Source organism: Excalfactoria chinensis, chromosome 2 (genome assembly GCF_039878825.1).
Source record: "Excalfactoria chinensis isolate bCotChi1 chromosome 2, bCotChi1.hap2, whole genome shotgun sequence".
Taxonomy (NCBI): domain Eukaryota; kingdom Metazoa; phylum Chordata; class Aves; order Galliformes; family Phasianidae; genus Excalfactoria; species Excalfactoria chinensis.
In genome coordinates this window covers 130,479,624-130,496,708 of record NC_092826.1, presented here as the reverse complement: position 1 = coordinate 130,496,708, position 17,085 = coordinate 130,479,624, and the positions used below count along the sequence as shown (strand labels likewise).

General features: G+C 34.8%; 1 long non-coding RNA gene across 1 annotated transcript; it reads right to left on the bottom strand.

The window, feature by feature from the left end:
* Positions 1-10,046: 10,046 nt before the first annotated feature.
* Positions 10,047-15,894, bottom strand: LOC140249149 (uncharacterized). Its single transcript, XR_011902948.1, has 3 exons — positions 15,827-15,894; positions 11,199-11,504; positions 10,047-10,484 (listed from the first exon to the last, which is right to left on the bottom strand). It is a non-coding gene; the product is annotated as an uncharacterized lncRNA (long non-coding RNA).
* Positions 15,895-17,085: the final 1,191 nt, after the last annotated feature.

Below are 17,085 nucleotides of genomic sequence, written 5' to 3'. Positions count from 1 at the left end.
TTGTTGTTGTTTTTTTCCCCATTATGTCTTATTTTCTGAATTTTGCTAAATATATGCAGAATCATAAATTCACCAAAGATGAAAAAGACCAAGACCATCCAGTCCAACCATCCAGAAATCAGCAAAATTTCCCACTAAACCATGTTCCCCACTATATCATCTAAACGTTTCTTAAACATCTCCAGGGATAGTGACTCTACCACCTCCCTGGGCATCCCAGTTCAGTGCCAGACCACTGTTCAGGAGAAAAAGTTTTTCCTAATGTCCAACCTTAATTTTATTTGATACAAACAAAATGAAAATAAAATAAGAGGAATTAATAATTTCAAAAAATTTAACATTTTAAGCAGAACACTTTTATTCACAGTGCTGCTGGAACTAATGCTTATTAAAACGTCTCTTCAATATATTTAGGTTCATCAAGCTCAACACTGTTTTATTTGACCAATAACTTTAGCAATTCACTGTGGCTATATTCTCTCAAGTATTTCTGGCCAAAATTTGTCTCCAGAATTTTTCTTCTGTATGTTGAGTGCTACTCTGTTTTTCATAGAAGTAGTGTCATCAAAACACTAAACAACAGTATGGAAATATTTGAGTAATTGAGATCCAGATATGTTTTTGATCAGCATTCTCCAATTGGCTACACTTCCCATGCTTGAAATTTTCATTCACCTTTCATTCATCTGAAACGGATGATAGTGAAAAAAAAGCTTGCTGAATATTAAAGATATATCTATCAGCATGAAGTAAGGGTATGAAGGGATTATGTAGTTTTTTTATACTTTGGTACAAGAATTTAAGGAGAAGCTAATTATTTTAGTCATGCTCCATAAAGAAATGAAGGTTGCGTAATCATGCTGTCTATCCATCTGTCTGTCTGTTGTTGTCATCCTTGAAGATTTTTTCGGATTATATAAATCTATAATGCAGTCTGTCAGAAGTGTAGTCTCAAGATTAGAAGTTTCCTCTTATTTTATGAAAATGAGTTCCTGGTTATAGCAAAGTACTTCATTAGCATTCCCTTGAAAGAAAAACCATTGCAATCAAGTCCTATATTCACTTCAGAATGAAGCAGCCAGCTGGCCAGTCAGCACACACGTATGTTTGGACAGTCAGCACAGGTGCAGCTGTAAATCTGTCACAGCATATGCTTCCTCTTGCCCAGCCAAACACATGGGAGATGCATGAGGAGTGAAGGTAGAAAAAAAATATGTGGGAAAGACTTGTGAGTATTGTGGAGAGAAACAAGGAGTGATGAAAAGAGGTTTGCATCATTTTTGTTGCTCATCAAATTGATAATTTATATAAATCTTTTTTCACCACAGAAGCTTTCCCTCTTGTCAGAAATGTCACAGGTCATGTGTTAACTTTGTTTGTATTTCAAATCCTTTGTCATTATTTTAGATGAAACTATGTCTACAATGATTTGTGAGCAGGTACTTGTAAGCTTACTTGTGACAGAAAGGAGGAAAGATGCCTTTTGCATTATCATGAAAACCTTATACAAAAACATGCAAAATCAATCTGACACCACATTCCTCACAGTGGACAGTGCTCTTGAATAAGCTAGATGCTTAAAATGCATGAACTGTACAAATATTATTGAAAAGTGTTTATATTTAATGCCAGGTACGAAGTGAAGGTCATTTCTGAAATAGAATATGGTTTAAAAAAAGTATCACTTTGAAGACTAATATTTTTCACTTTTTGAATAAGCTATTTTAGACAAAAGTGATGTTTGCAGGGTGAAGGAGAAAAGTTTATATGTTTTGAGGAAATATGCCACAAGCCCAGGTGTTCCATATGAGGGCAAGCTTGTCGAGTGGTCATAGAAGAAGCAGTAGATCATGCATGCAGTCAGCTACCTTTTGTGTAATCTGCTTAACTACTTTCTCTACAGAGCTGTATATTTGAGATTAATGGTAGGCCAAATGAACTGAAATGCTGAATTATCCAATAAACTAAAAGATATTTGCTAAAACTCCAGATTCCTCGATGGTTCATACTAATGCCAGTAAGAAAAAGAATTCGAAACATGCAGCCAAGAAAATAATTGCATTCTTTCATAAGTAATTTGTTAATCAACAGAATATTTAAGTTTTGTATATGGCATGTTACAAATGAAAAGGGTATTGCAACTGAGGAAAGGAGTAATAGAGATTAAAAATTAATCCCTTCCTCGAAGAAAAGCAATCTCTTTTTCTACAAGACCAAATATCTGGGCAGGAAAATTTTAGTAATCCAGCTGAAATAATTAAAAGATATACCTTGCCAAGAACATAGCATGGCTAACAACCTGCATCCTTTTGTTATGTGAATCCAAAACTTAAGTACTTAAGCTTCTACTTTCCACTGCAATCACCTGAAAAGCCTGAGGGCAGGTATGTGAAAATGTTTAGGAAACTAGCTCCCATTTACTTTCTAAAAGTTAAACATAAAAGTATCTTTCTTGGATCTGATGCACTCTTCCATCAGTAAAGTGAATTGTGAATTATCTTCTAGGCAGTGCCAAATATCTTCACTCCCTTCTTTGTCATAAGTCCTTTTCCTTTTCCTTTGCCTTGCCTAGATGTCATCATCATGTCAGTGTGCTCTCTTTACACAAAGAGCTGAAAACTGAAGTCAGAGAAAAATTGCTTTATTAATTCATACATTAGTATTGAGCATATTCAGTTAGGAAAAAAAGTACAAGTCTTTCATTTGAACAGATTTTAACATACAAGTCTCATTATTGAGGCTGTTCTGATACTTGACTATCATTCTAATGGAACTCATTCTATTTTATATAAGGAAAATGAAATGTTTAATACTTTCATGGTACGCAATGTTCAGAGAGTTCAATGAGGATGTGGGGTTCTGTATTTGTAGGAAATAAATAAATAAATAAATAAATAAACGAACATAGTCCTCTTTACCATTTTAGAAACAACAATCCATTAGAGATGACAAAGAGGATCATTGGAGGAGAAATGGCAGATGAGGCATGACAAAGTGATTTCAGAAAGAGAAGTAATGAAACTCCTAAACTAGTGCTGGCATGATCTGCAACATAAACACAGCACATAACATTCCATAGATTGTAGATGGAGATAGAGTTTGAGTAGATCCTGTATACTTAAGCATTGAGAACTGCACAGTGATGTTATATGGTATATGACATATTTTTTTATTGTTCCTTACCGCAGTTGTTCGTCTACATATCATAAAGTATGCAAAGGTTCACATCGTATTCTTTAGTCACTAGCTGCTCGTTCTATTTTTAGTGCAAAATTAGTTATGATAACAATATTTAATGCTCTAATCAATGCAATTAAATCAAAGTTAATCAGTTGGCACAAATCTGTGGTGACGCAGCTCTCCCACTTCTGGTTCCAGATCACTCCTGTCAGCAGCAGGACAGCATTCCAGCCCCTGGTACAGCAATTCTTTGGGCTTCTGAACCCAAAGGAAATTCCATGGAAGGAGAACTTGCCTCTCAGTTTGCCCCCTGGCAATCACACATTTTTTCATGGGTACCAGATCCCTAATCAGTAAGTCAGTCAGGCTTCTGATGCTCGTTCACACTAAGTGATACCCAAAGCTCTCTAAAAGGATACCTTTACCTTTTCAGTTTTCTGGCTCTCCACTTTGATCGAGTAACTTATGTTTATTCTGGAAGCTTCAAAGGCAGTGGAGATGGTGAGATTTTCAGCTTTACATTTCTTTTTGTCTGCATTTTTTTTACTTTCAGTCCTACTACAAAATGACAGTAATTTCTAATCTACCAGCTGAAAAATGCAGTTTAGTACAAGGAGCATTGTGCATTTGGAGAAAGCAAAGTCTCTAAAACATGCATGAGATTGTATCCAGAAAACAATAAAAACTCATTTTTGTGCTTCAGAATTTTATCTTCAGTGAAGATTGTTCTAGAGCACTAACAAGCACAAACATTTTAGATGTATCAGACACTAGATTACATTTAACTGCCTGAGTTCATTGATGCTGGCCCACTGGCCTGCAGGGGAATAGAAAAGTTAATGAGACTCTTTGCTAGCTTAAAACTTGCTTTTATAGTTTTGAAAATGTGGCTGTGCTGTGGAATAAACATAAACATTTCCATATGCAAAAACAATTATTTATTCATTTACTATAGTTTTATGTCAGATGTCAGAAAATAGTCAAATACTGGGTAAAATTATATTACCCCAATCCCCTCCCAAGCACACACACACAAAAAGTTAGGTGAAACAGAACTGAAGTAATGGACGTGAATCTTTTGAAAGAAAAGAATATGAGTAAAGGGTCCTCTGGTTTTCTACAGGGAAGCATTACTGAGAAACACATATAAAATGGTATTACCCTACCAACTGCATAACAAACATTTTCTGCAGGTTTTTGTTTGTTTGTTTGTTTGTTTGTTTGTTTTGTCTCCAGAGCATGAAGATTATCAAGAGGAATAAACTAATTCTACAATTCATTTTTCTTAATACAACATTATATGCAACTTGAATCGTAGAGCATGTTTCTAAATTATCAGTCAAGCAAAAAGGGAAGAAACAGTAATCACTCTTTGAGGTTGATTACATTCTGGATTCAAATGCTTTGCCCCTGAGAGTTAAGGATAAGCTTGATGTCTGTGCATTGTGGGGACAGATCAATCTGTAAAGATTTGTGGTGAAAGAGTTGGGGAGAATATGGATGTAGATCACATGGTTAGGTTTTTTATTTATGTTTATCAGATCTGAAGCTTTTACTAAGTATGGAGATGATCACTACCTCGCTGGAAATGAGTAATTTCTGCTGAATCTACATGTGAACTTATTTTTTATTATATAAAATATTTTCAACTAGAGTAGGACTTGTGCAGTCTTCAGATTGAAATTAAGATTTATGGCTTTATTAAGTTCATTGAAATTAGAATGAACACAGAAATAATGCCAACCACCAGGAAGACCTCTCAATTTTCTGTTACAAATAAATCTCTTTTAGAAATTTCCTGACAAAGCATTTGACCATTTTTATTTATATATTTATTTTTTTAATTGAATGATCAACACAGGAACTGAAGATGATGAATAATTTGACATTGATTTTAACACTCCATTCACAAGGAGAGAAAAAAAGAAATTGTTTTGTAGTTTTTAGAATGTGGTTTTCACTATAAATATATCTGATTTTATTACATATTATTAATACTAGTTAAATTAAGAAAAGCTATAAGATAATTAATGCTTCACTTCTGTCAAAACAGAACAAAACAAAGAAGAACAATCTGAACTGACTATTACTTTGAGTTTTGACTTACAAAAGCTATGATGCATCAATGTTTTTGGAGAAGAATATTTTTTAAATTTTCAGTTGGGATATCAGCATCCAGCTCAGAATTACTGCTGAGATATCAGAAGCAAGGGGCAAGACATGCAATGCCACAAGCCGCATAAATATTGCACAGAACATACCCACCTGTAATAAATACATTTTTTGCTGGAGGCACTGCCCTCACCTCTCCTAGTGGCCAAGTCAGAGAGAAGAGCTCTGGCCTCAGTGGCTGTGCACACAGCAGCTTCTCATCACCTTTATTTCATCGTGCCTTATGCTGTTATTTGAGAAATTACTGCCTCAACTGAGGCAACATATCAATTGTCATTGGTATCTACTTTCCTACAAAGTCTTTGTGCTCACAACTTGATGCAACTTTAATGGCATGTCAGCAACAAGCCCTTCCTTTTCATGGACTTTTATCTTTTACAAAAATCTGATCTCTAGTTCTCTGACTTTCCATGGAATCGTAGAATCACCAAGGTTGGAAAAGACCTAAAAGATCATCCAGTCCAACTGTTCACCTATTACCAATAGCTCCCACTAAACCATGTCCCTCAACACAACATCCAGTCATTCCTTGAACACCCCCAGGGTCAATGATTCCACCAATTCCCTGGGCAGTGCATTCCAGTGCCTGACCACCCTTTCTGAGAAGTAATATTTCTTGATTTTTTTCTTGATTTGAAGTATAAATATTCCGTATCGTTAATGAAAGTTGAATTTCTGTTTTGCTGAAATATATTAGAATAAAAAAATATATATTTCTTATTCCTTTTCTATTAAAACTCATACTTTCTTTATTCTATAAGAAAAGGTCAATAGTCTATTTGTAGCTGTATTCTTAGGTTCACTTCAGTAACTACAGAAAAGTATACTGAAACATCCCAGTATGTAAGCAGATAAAAAACTGATAAGATACTGGGTGTACTGCAATTCAGATATTGAAAACAGTCCAGCACAATATTTTCAAGTCTGGCATGCTATGTGTGTACACTAGGTAAACTTTTTGCTGAGGGTTTGCAACATCTAGTCTCTGTTTTTATCCTTGATGTCTCTCAGGTATACAGTAGCACAGCTGCAATATCCTCAGGTACGGGGGGAGCCCTCTGGCTCTCCCTTCCAAGGTTCAAGTCAGTAAATATTTTAAATTGGCTATTATTAGTTTCTTAAATCTTGCTAGTCATGCGCTTCTTCACTTTGGGACCTCAGAATAAATGTCAGGTATAATTAGCTGACATTTGGTGAAAATCCCCAAAGACAGACATGTTATTCTGTAAATCTCTCAGCAGGAATTTTAGAAACATTTTAATGTACTGCACTTTATTGCCCACAACTGAGACTCTGATACTATCCTGTCTCTTTCCTTTATCCTTTCCTATTTCCTTTCCTGTCTTCTTCCCTTTCCTTTTTCCTATCTTTTCCCCTTTACTTTCTTTCCTTTCCTTTTTGTTTGAAAACCAATATTTAGCTCCAAAAGCAACTGAAAATTATAAGCAAACATAAAAAGCAATAATCAGGAAAAGTCAGTCAAGTGAAAGCTTGTATCCTGTGATTTTTTGCATTTCACTTCAAAAACTGAAAATAACACTGCTCCATATTCCTTGACAGAGCAGAGCCTAGCCACAGATTTCTGAGAATAAAATGATTGATTTCTTCTTCATAATTTTCCTGTACACTGAAGAATTAAACATGGATTGGATGTGAGATTAAAAATCTGCTAAGAAAAGTGTTTTGCAAATAAAGCTTATTATTTTGCATTCACCCTGCATTTATTCATATTATTTTGTTATTTAGGTTAATAACAGTTTAAGTACCAAGACTATGCTCGGCATAGGGCAAGAGTGGTAACACTGAACTGCAGCAAAAATCGAGATTTGTAAGAAATAATCTCCAAGATGGTATTTAAACTTTGTTTTGAATAGTGAAATCTATTGTTGTCAGTCTATTTTCAGCAAGGAAAGAAACAGCATTAGCCATTACCTAAATTCATTAGTGTGAGACTTCTCTGGCAGATTTTTAAGCTGCTCCAAAAGTAATGCCTCTTTTTATTATTCTGTCCCATAATACAACAGGTGGATGTTGGAAGCATGACAGCATCCTGCCAGTATTTCAGTTCATTTTATTGCCATGTGACATATGACAATGGGGGCAGTCAGGCAAAATGGAGTCTGAAATGGAAATGCAGATGAAGCAAAGGTGTGTAACTGAATTCTTATATCCAGAAAGAAGTTGCACACATTGACATTGATTAACGTTTACTGAATGTTTATGTAAACAAAACAGTGGATGTGAACACAGAGAGGTGATGGGTGGTGCATTTCAGCAGTGGCACCAGTGACAGTGGATCCCCTCCAATGGTGCAAATTTTTACAAGAGTGGCATGCAGGCTCTTGTTCAACACTGGCAAAAAAGCATAACAGTAGTGGCTATGCTGAATGTGTTCTGTAGCTGAGAATTTGTTCTATGAAGTAGTGTTATTGTGCTCCGCTGTAGTTTCCATGGAAATAGCAAAATGGAAATAAATTGATGAAATAAAAAATGGAAATAAATTGGAAATATAAATATTATATATATATTATATATACATAATAAATATAAATAAATACAAAATGGAAATAAATTGATGACATTACTTTCAGATTGAGCTCCATAAATCATATTTTGATTTCTTTAATCCCCATGTTATTTATGTATTCCTACTGTTTTCCACAAACTTAAACATATGAGGTTTAACATTTTTCTTGTCCTTACTGGGACATTCTTGGTCAATGCACAAAGATAAAAAGGTATAAAAATCATCAAGGAATAATAATATTAAAAATAATATTGAAAATTGTTGAAAAGAGCAATTTGTTTCCAGAGAGAAAATAAAATGTTTATGATATTATGAGTCTTAAATTATTCATTTAACTCAAACATTCGTGTTTTTATAAAAAATATGAATTTCTATGTATCGCCAGATAAAGATTTATGGATATATATACCAAATGTAAAAGTCTTCAGACACTTTACATAGTTCCAAAATCTGACTTGTTTTTGCTGTTCAAAACATGCCATCTTCATCCTTAAATAATAACTCACTGTAAGTATATATGAGTCCACAATGAGAGGCTAATGTTTTCTGAAAAGACATGAATTATAAAACAGCCATTATGGGTAAGGCACTAAGAAATCTCATACTAAGGTCTGTTTCAGGCATTAATGTTCAGCCAAAGCAAACCCTTTAATATCCAGCTATGTGTTCAATTCTGGATGTATCTGCAAATGGAAATAAACATCAGTATTGCGGAAACACAGATGAGAACTTGGTATGAGTGAAAAACAAGGCCTGAATTTCATGAAAAACAATTCTGATTTTACCTGTTCATTTATCTGAGCTCTCTCAGAAAGCTCTCAGAATATACAACAGTAGAGGGAAAATAGTTGCAACAAATCTCTGTTAGCTTTATGATGTACATGTTTAGACACTAGGATATATGACACATCTCTTTTAATGTGTTATTTCCTATAGTTTCTCTCTCTCTTACTTTTTTTTTTTTTTTTTCCCCCCCCCCCCTCTCTCTCTCTTTAGTTTAGTGTCTGCCATTGTAAGCTTAAGGTTATTATCACAATTCAGAAATTCCCCAGGAAAGCATAAGAACGATTGCTATGAAGGCGTGAGGAAGACCAAATGCCACTTTTTTTTCTTTTCTTATCTTTGTGAGTAATGCAGTATTAAGGTCAACACTGAGAAACTGTGGCTTGTATTGCTCTCCTGGGCCATCCTGGTAGCACATCATCAAAATGGGAACTACATTTAGTGTGGAAATTCAGCATAAGTTATGCAATGATATCAAATTTGTCTCTTAAGAGACAGCCTAGCAAAGAATTCAGATCCAGTACGACAAGTAGGTCTGGTTCATTTCCAGATACGATTGTTTGTTTGTTTTTAAGTATGGCACTCTCCTCTCCCAGTTTTTATGCTACAAGATCAACATAGTAATAGTTGTTTACATTGTGTTTTGTGAACAATTTTTAACATGCAGGATTCTTCATTTTTCCAATTAAATATAAACAAATAAAAGGAAAATATCACTTCCTTCCTTCTGCCCCTATCCCTCCACCTCCATGTTACAGATATAAACTGAATTATCACTAGTCTAAGTTGAATTATTACCAGAATGTACTGACATAAAAAATAATGCTCATACTCTTTATTTTGATTCATCTGGTGTGTATAAGTGTGTGGAAATTTTGCTTCCAGCTGATGAGGCAAGAGACTTAACTTTCCATCTGTCTGCAGAACAAACACTCCTAAATGATTTGCCAGTACATGTTCAAGCTTTATACCTATCTGATGCTGTTTATTTATTATGATTGTGAACATGGTTACTGAATAATGTTCTATTTCAGACACATGGCATAATACGATTACATCACCTCTTCTACTGTACTCACTGACCTACTTGAAGAATTTACAGAATGTATGAAATAAGCTATAGGCTTTTGTTGCCAAAACCTCAAAAATCTTGTCTTCTGTAGGAAGATATTGTAAACATGAAAGACAACAGCTGTGCATTCTAATTACTTTTAATTTATATACATGAAATAAAATTAATTATTGAAAGTTTAAATAGGTTTTGCAAATGCTGTGATCTCAAGTAATTATTTTGTTCACAAAACAATTTAAAAAAAAGAGTGTGAGAGAAGAAAGAAGAGATTGATAAAAGTAAATGCAAAACATAGGAATAGGATAGCCATATTTGAAGTAATTTATCTCTCAAAACAGATAGCCTGCACAATGTTAATCTAAGAGTTATTCACTTTCTTGTGATATTCTAATGATAGTTCTCATGAGGTCAAAAAAAAAAAAAAAAAAAAAAAAAAAGAAAAGAAAAGAAAAAGGAAGAAAGATTTACATAATGGGAAGAAGGAGAACTTGAATTATTCTTGTTTAACTCAATGTGAGTACAAAAAATGTTTGAGTAACTAATCTGGAAAAAAGAACCTGGCATGTATGATGTCAAGTATCATGATAAGTAAGCAAAGCTGTACTTGAAATTAATAGTTCTGTGAAAAACTTGGCCAGGACAGACTCTGAGTGCCTTCCCTCCTGTAATTTATCATGAAGAGTAGTCCCAGACCACTCTGGTATATCATACAGGAGGCCCTCTGTCAGCTGTAGATGTTATTTCTTGAGCCTATAAAAGAGAAGATTATTGTGGAAAACTAGATACAAATGACAGCAAAGAAATCAAGTAAGATGAAAGGTTTTAACTGTCTCATTGTCCCAGACAGTGGAAAATTAGAAACCTCACCAATTCCAAGATCTTATAAACATTTCTGAAGATGTCCTAAGTAGGGAATCTAAGATCCATAATGAAGATGGACAGTTATAAAATGTATCCTTTCATGAAATAAAATGCAAAACTCAGTAATATAGTTCAGTGATTTTCCTAGGTTTTTGAAGCACCAATATCCAATGAGATATAGTCCTTACTTGACTCCCAGTCTCAGTTCTATTATATGTATTTTATAGTACAAGCTCACTTTTCCTATTGGGAAATTTTTGAGAGTTTTACCCATTTTTCTAACTTTCCTGATGGTAACAAATAATGATCTCTATTTCCACTTAGAAAAATACTTGCATTTGTTCCCTACTCATGAGCAGATCATCTACATGGATATATTCATATATTAAGTGCACACATTTATTATATAACACATTTGTTTTTAGGTCCAGCATGTTCTGGATGCATCTGATGTACAAATGATTAACACAAATGGTTTTTGTGTGTGTCAAGTAAGCTCGAGGAACCTGGCACATATCAGGTTTATGCAGTACCACATCTCAATGTAAATGTATAAGGAGCAGTGCTTTGGGTGTACCAAAATCCATCAGAAATGCCTTTTACCTTCTTTCAGAAAGCAGTTCTTCAGTGGCAATCTCAAGGCCTCCTGCTTCGTTATCTTCTTGAGGTCTGTGTGGAGGTGCAGTCAGGATCAAACTAATAACAAAAAGATTCTGAGACAGCTTTTCAAATGCATCCTTCTGAGAGATATTGAAGCTATTCTTTGCTCTCCAGCAGCCAGACACAATAAATAAATATTAATTTAGATGAACCATGTATATTCCAATCAGGATCAGAAATAAGAAGGAAGAGATGAATGGTGCATGTTTGCATGCACCTGTGGATGGTAGCATGGTGACTGGAAACTCCCTGTAGAAAGAAGGGAACAGAATTGGATTTCACAAGGCAGTTACAACTACAGTTCTATTTAAAATGCCATCTCATGAAGTGTTCTTACACAAGCTTCCTTAAGTGTTACTTCTTGATTGAGCAACCGCAGACATCAGTATTGCAGTGTGGTGCTACAATTGGGAATTCCAAAAACTCCCATAGGAACTGGAGGCCATTGAACTAAGATACCTCCCTTAGGCTCCACTGAAAACTGCAGAATTAATCATTCATTTCTTTCTTCAATCATATCTATGTTTTTGTTTTTTGGTTTGTTTTTTTTTTTTTTTTTTTTTTTTCACTCCTTACTTGTGGGCATCAAAAAGGAACTCCTTCCTCTTCTTTGGAAAAAATGTATTCCCTGGCAAAATAAAACTCACCTCTTGGGAACCTCTGCTCATTCAGAACACTATCTGTATCTTACTGACAACTGTCACCCATTGTTATTTGCATTGCAGAAATGTTGATGTTACATGCAAACACTTGGTAGAGAAAGCTTATCAGGTACCTAGCTTGGAACCCATTTTTTTTCTTTACTGGAGCTCAAGTATGCTGTTTATCAACTGTATTATTGATACTTTTGTGTTAAACAGCTTCAAAAATATTCAATTACCTACTGTTGATTTTCTAAAAGTCAGGTGATGTTAAATTAGAGGAGGTAGCTTCAATCTTAGTGTAAAATGTAGAAAAAAAAATATTCCTCTATATACCTATATTTATATATAATTTGAACTTTGTCTTTATAGAGAAAAAAAAAATAATTTGGAAACTTATCCAGAATACAATATTGTTCACTGGCAAAGTAAAGAGATACTTTATGTTAGTAAGCTTAATTAAATTTTCAAGGACACAACTAAATATGTTAGACTGCATGTCTGGGCTTATAAGCATTTGCTGCAAGAAAAATAGGAGACTGGAGAAGTTGTTTACAAATCACACTTGATAATTTTGTTTAAGTGTTTTATGGGGATGCAAACAGTGGCCCTTTAGAGATTCCTCCAGTCACCATCTAAACCAGTTCAGTTTGTCTCCCTGTGGCTTGAGGCAGTTCAGCTGGCAGTTCTTTATAGTGGTTCCAGAAGGGATAATCACATATTAACCTCCCAGTGTATGCTTTCAAGTGCCAGTAGGCACTCTAGAATCAGTGAGATTTGGTTGCTGAATTTACCTGAACTCACTGAAACTTCTGTGTTCCCTCTACTGGCATCCAATTCAGCACTGCCATGTTTCAGACACCTCTAGGTGCTAACACAGTATCTATTAATAATGAACATTTCCTGAGAGGAGGAACTTAATTCCTGGCTTCCTTAGTTTTGTGTCTTATGGTTGGACTCCTTGTTGACAGAGAAAGAGAAAAGTAGGAGTTAACGGTGCTGCTATGAAAGTGAATCTCCAAAGGTATCTCAGAAGAGTGGATTCTCTAGTGACCAGAGAATGGAATGCTCACTCTGAAGTCTTCCAGAAAATGCTACAGTAAAGCCTCCCTTTTTCCTTCCCTTCCTTTTTCAGCCTTTCCCCTCTTCACCTCTACTTTTCTTGTCTCTCCTTGCCTCTCCTTGTATTCTTTCCTTCACTCACTCTTGCCCTTGCCCTTCCCTTGTTTTGACATTTATTTTTATTAAACTTGAAGGAATGAGAGCTCTACTCTTGTTACAAACAGAAGATGCAAACATATTCATGGGAAATGGAAAAATTAAATTAACACATAGATACACACAGATACATACATCAAGTGACATGTAGAAAGTTACATTAAAAAACAAACATTTTTTTTTAAAGCATTAAAGTAAAAAGTTTATGTGTAGATGGAGAAAAGAATTTCTTATTGACTTTTCCTCCCCCTTCATCTATTGCTTTCTTATCACCTACTGCAGCTACCTTATAATTTTTAAAAGTCAGGCTAAATCTCAGCATAAGCTTTTAATTCAAGGTATCAAAGTAGCATTTCCCAAACTAGGAAATCTGGAATGAAGCCTGGAAGAACAAATAGAAGTGGAGTTATGCATGGAAACATTTGGGAACTATGCTATAAATCTTATTCATTCTATTTAACTAGATTTTCAGATAGAGGTTGCAAATATTCTATTTAAAATTCTTTGCAGGAATGGTCTTCAGAAAAAAAAAAAAAAACAGAGACCTTAGATATGTTTGTTTTGTTGTTTTGTTTGTTTGTTTTTTGCCTTTATGGTTATCGACATCACATTAAAGCGCAAATATTTCAAGCAAATTTTGCGGCTGCAGTGCTTTTAACTTAACATCTGAGGAAATTCTGCTGTAAGAAGAAATATCAGTACTCCCTTCCCCTTTCTACCCTATATTATCTCTCACAAGGTGTTCTCATGTAATGACAAATGTAAGGCTGTCGCTATATGATCTGATTAACGGACAGAGCTCTACTGATGATTATGTTGAAACTGTCTCAGAATTATTGGCTGGAATCCTGTCTTTGCAGCTAATGGCAAAATTCCCCAGTAAAGTTGGTGGGAGGCAGGACTTCCCTTGCACAAGGAGTAAAGAGTGATTTTCAGAGTGTGAGGCTGTTTGTCATTAACATAGCTGCATTTTTTTCTGCACAGTTCTAAGAAATTCCCCATCACTGTACTTCAATTTAATGGATAAAATTAGCTCCCTCATTGTAACTCGGTCTAATCATCAGTGTTTCTGTGATTTTCTGTGAGTGTTAAAATAGAAGAGCTGTGCAGGGATTTGTGGAAAGAAGAAACAATCCAGAGTGTGTCATGTGAAATTTTTTATTATTAATTTATTTGCCTTGATGATCCTTTTTGCTTTGTTAATTTTTAAAATCATATTTACTTTCTTTTGTCTTCATCAGGAACATGGGAACAACTTCATCTCCTTACAGGGAAAAAAAGTGCTTGCAATGTATTTATGCAAAGAGTAAATGATTGATACGCTTAAATGAATTTGAGACCTCTACCACAACACTGTCTGTTGCTGTGATATTTAAGTCTTGGATGGTTCCTTTTTCAAACATATATCCATTTAGCAACAATTTTAAACTGCTGTTTTGTGCACAGATAATTAGCATAATCACCTCACATTTGTAAATACTCTTTGTAGACTTGTAACCAGGCCTCTTGCTCCTAGACTATTACAGAGAAAGTAGAAGTAGGAGCACCCCTTGTTCACAATTGCATTGTCAAGGAGTAGTTAACCTGAACCCTCCATTCTGAATAGAAAAACTGTACATCCTGCCCAATTAGATTTTCTTTTTCCCATGGAGCAAGTTCTAAATTTTTCAGTAGTTTGATTGGAATTCTAAAAAAAGCATGAGAGAAGATTAATTGTGTTAATAATTAGAAAGCTGAATGCTAACATTTTTCCCCCATAGGAACTGCCTCAATGTTATTTCTCTCACAGCTAACAGCAGTTACAGTCCGTATATAAGGAACCTGATATACATGTAAATTGGCCAACAGATTGTTAGTAATAATTGAAAAAATAATTGAAATTTTAAAGTGAAGAGTTTAATTATGTCAACTTCTTGATTTGCACTACAAAAGCAAAGGATGCAGGGACAAGATAAATCAATTGGTCCCATAACTAATATGGTCAAGCTATTTGTTTTCCTTGTGGTATATAGATATATATTTATACCTTGAGGTATAAAAAAAACCACTGTTTTTAACTAAACCACATTGTCCTGCAATCCAATAAAGAATCACATGCAGCACCTGTGGCAACTGAGGATGCATGAGATATTGTTCAAACACGTGGTATGCACACTATGCTTTCTGGAAAAGTCTGCTTATCATTGCTTAGGACAGATTAAACAAGAATATGAGACAAAAACTCTTTTGGATGTCTTTCAGCAAAGAGGTTCCTGCATTGCCTCTTCTGAGTGGTGTTTGGCATAGGGCATTCAACTGTCTTCTACTTAGCAATCATTACCTAAAGAGTACTTTTAAATTACTAATTTTGGGTAGACTATTAAAGGGAACTCAGTGACTTGTTACAGTCTTTGCAAAATCTACAGCACAGGAATAGAGTGAAGGTACTTTCAGATGTTTACTTTGTAACTGCCCTATTTGGAGCACAAGCATGAACCAACACCTTTCTTTTCACTAATGAATGTATCATAAAGTCATGTAATAGTCCAATTTGAAAGGATGATCAAATCCAACTCCTAGCTCCATGTAGCACCACACAAATATCAAATCATATTTTTTAAGAGTATTGTCCAAATGCTCCATGAACTCTGACAACTTGATACTGTGACCTGTAGAATAGGAAATAATACAAGAACGGTGGTGTAATAAATAGCGAAAAAAGGAAAAACTCACCAATTCTGAGGCCTTCAGTCTAGATGGAAAATGTTGAGGCTGGTCACCCAAACTCCACAAAGGAGCAATCTCCAAAAGAGATGCTGCCATCATGGTTGTCAGCCCTTAAATGAAGCCTAGGAGAGGTGGAGTCAATCTCCACCCCTTCCGGGAGCACAGCTGAATTACCTTCATCTGTGCTTCCACAGCTGACCCGCCACTTGCCTCAGATGGTTAATCAGAGGTTCTGGCTGTGATTAACAGTTTCCTATACAGTGGCCATTGCCCTAGTAAGCCTGTTCTAGTGCAGAATCTTTTCCTAGGACCCAACCTGACCTTCACCTGATGAAAATCTATGCCATTCCCTTGGGTCCATTGTCACCAGAGAGCAGAGGTCAGTGTTGCCTCTTCATTGTGAGGAGCTGCTAACCATATTGTTTTTAAAAATGTAATAAAAAATGTAATCTTGAATAACCATAATAAAGTAATTGTATATGACCGTTTATATCAAAGCACTGCAAGTTAATGTTTCATATTAGCAGTTAATCTCATATCTTAAATGGGTCCATAGCATACTTTTTTTAATTCTTTAATGCTCATTGGTAAAAAATGCAAATCATGGAATACGAAAAAAAATAAGAAAAATTATTTTTGCTGTTAATTTCAGCTTTGGAAACTGAAAAGCTAAAAGTGGTTGGATATTTTAAATAAACATTAAATATTCAATGAAGTAGAGAGTTTTTATTTCTAGATTGGATGCTGCATGTTACAAGAAAGAATTCTTCAAAAGCTGTCAAAACAGTGAGGTGGGAAATTCAAAAGCTATCTGGAAAGAGCTTCAGGGTAACAACTCATAAGACACCTCATGCAAGAATATAAAGTTATTTGTCACATAGAATTTGTAACTTCAGTTAGTGTCTTTTTTACAGTCCTTGTAGCCAAAGTTCGAATATTGAAGGAGGAAAAGGGTAAAGTATTGAAACAATGGCAATTTCAAACTGACTTCATTAGTTTTTAATCAGATGAAAATCAGTTCATACATATACATGAATGTTATTTTATTTTATTCATTTATTTACTTATTTTATTTAGTAAAGGAGCTGGACATTTTTAAAAGAAACAGTGTACTAGAAGAAGCATACATGGATTATCTGTCTATTTTAAGTGGATCAGACATTGACGTTAACCCAGATGGGAGGTGTATAGAACTGCACAAGTCTTGATCTATGGAGAAAAATGGTGTTGAGGCTCAAGCTGGGGAAAACGTAGTCTAATCTTCA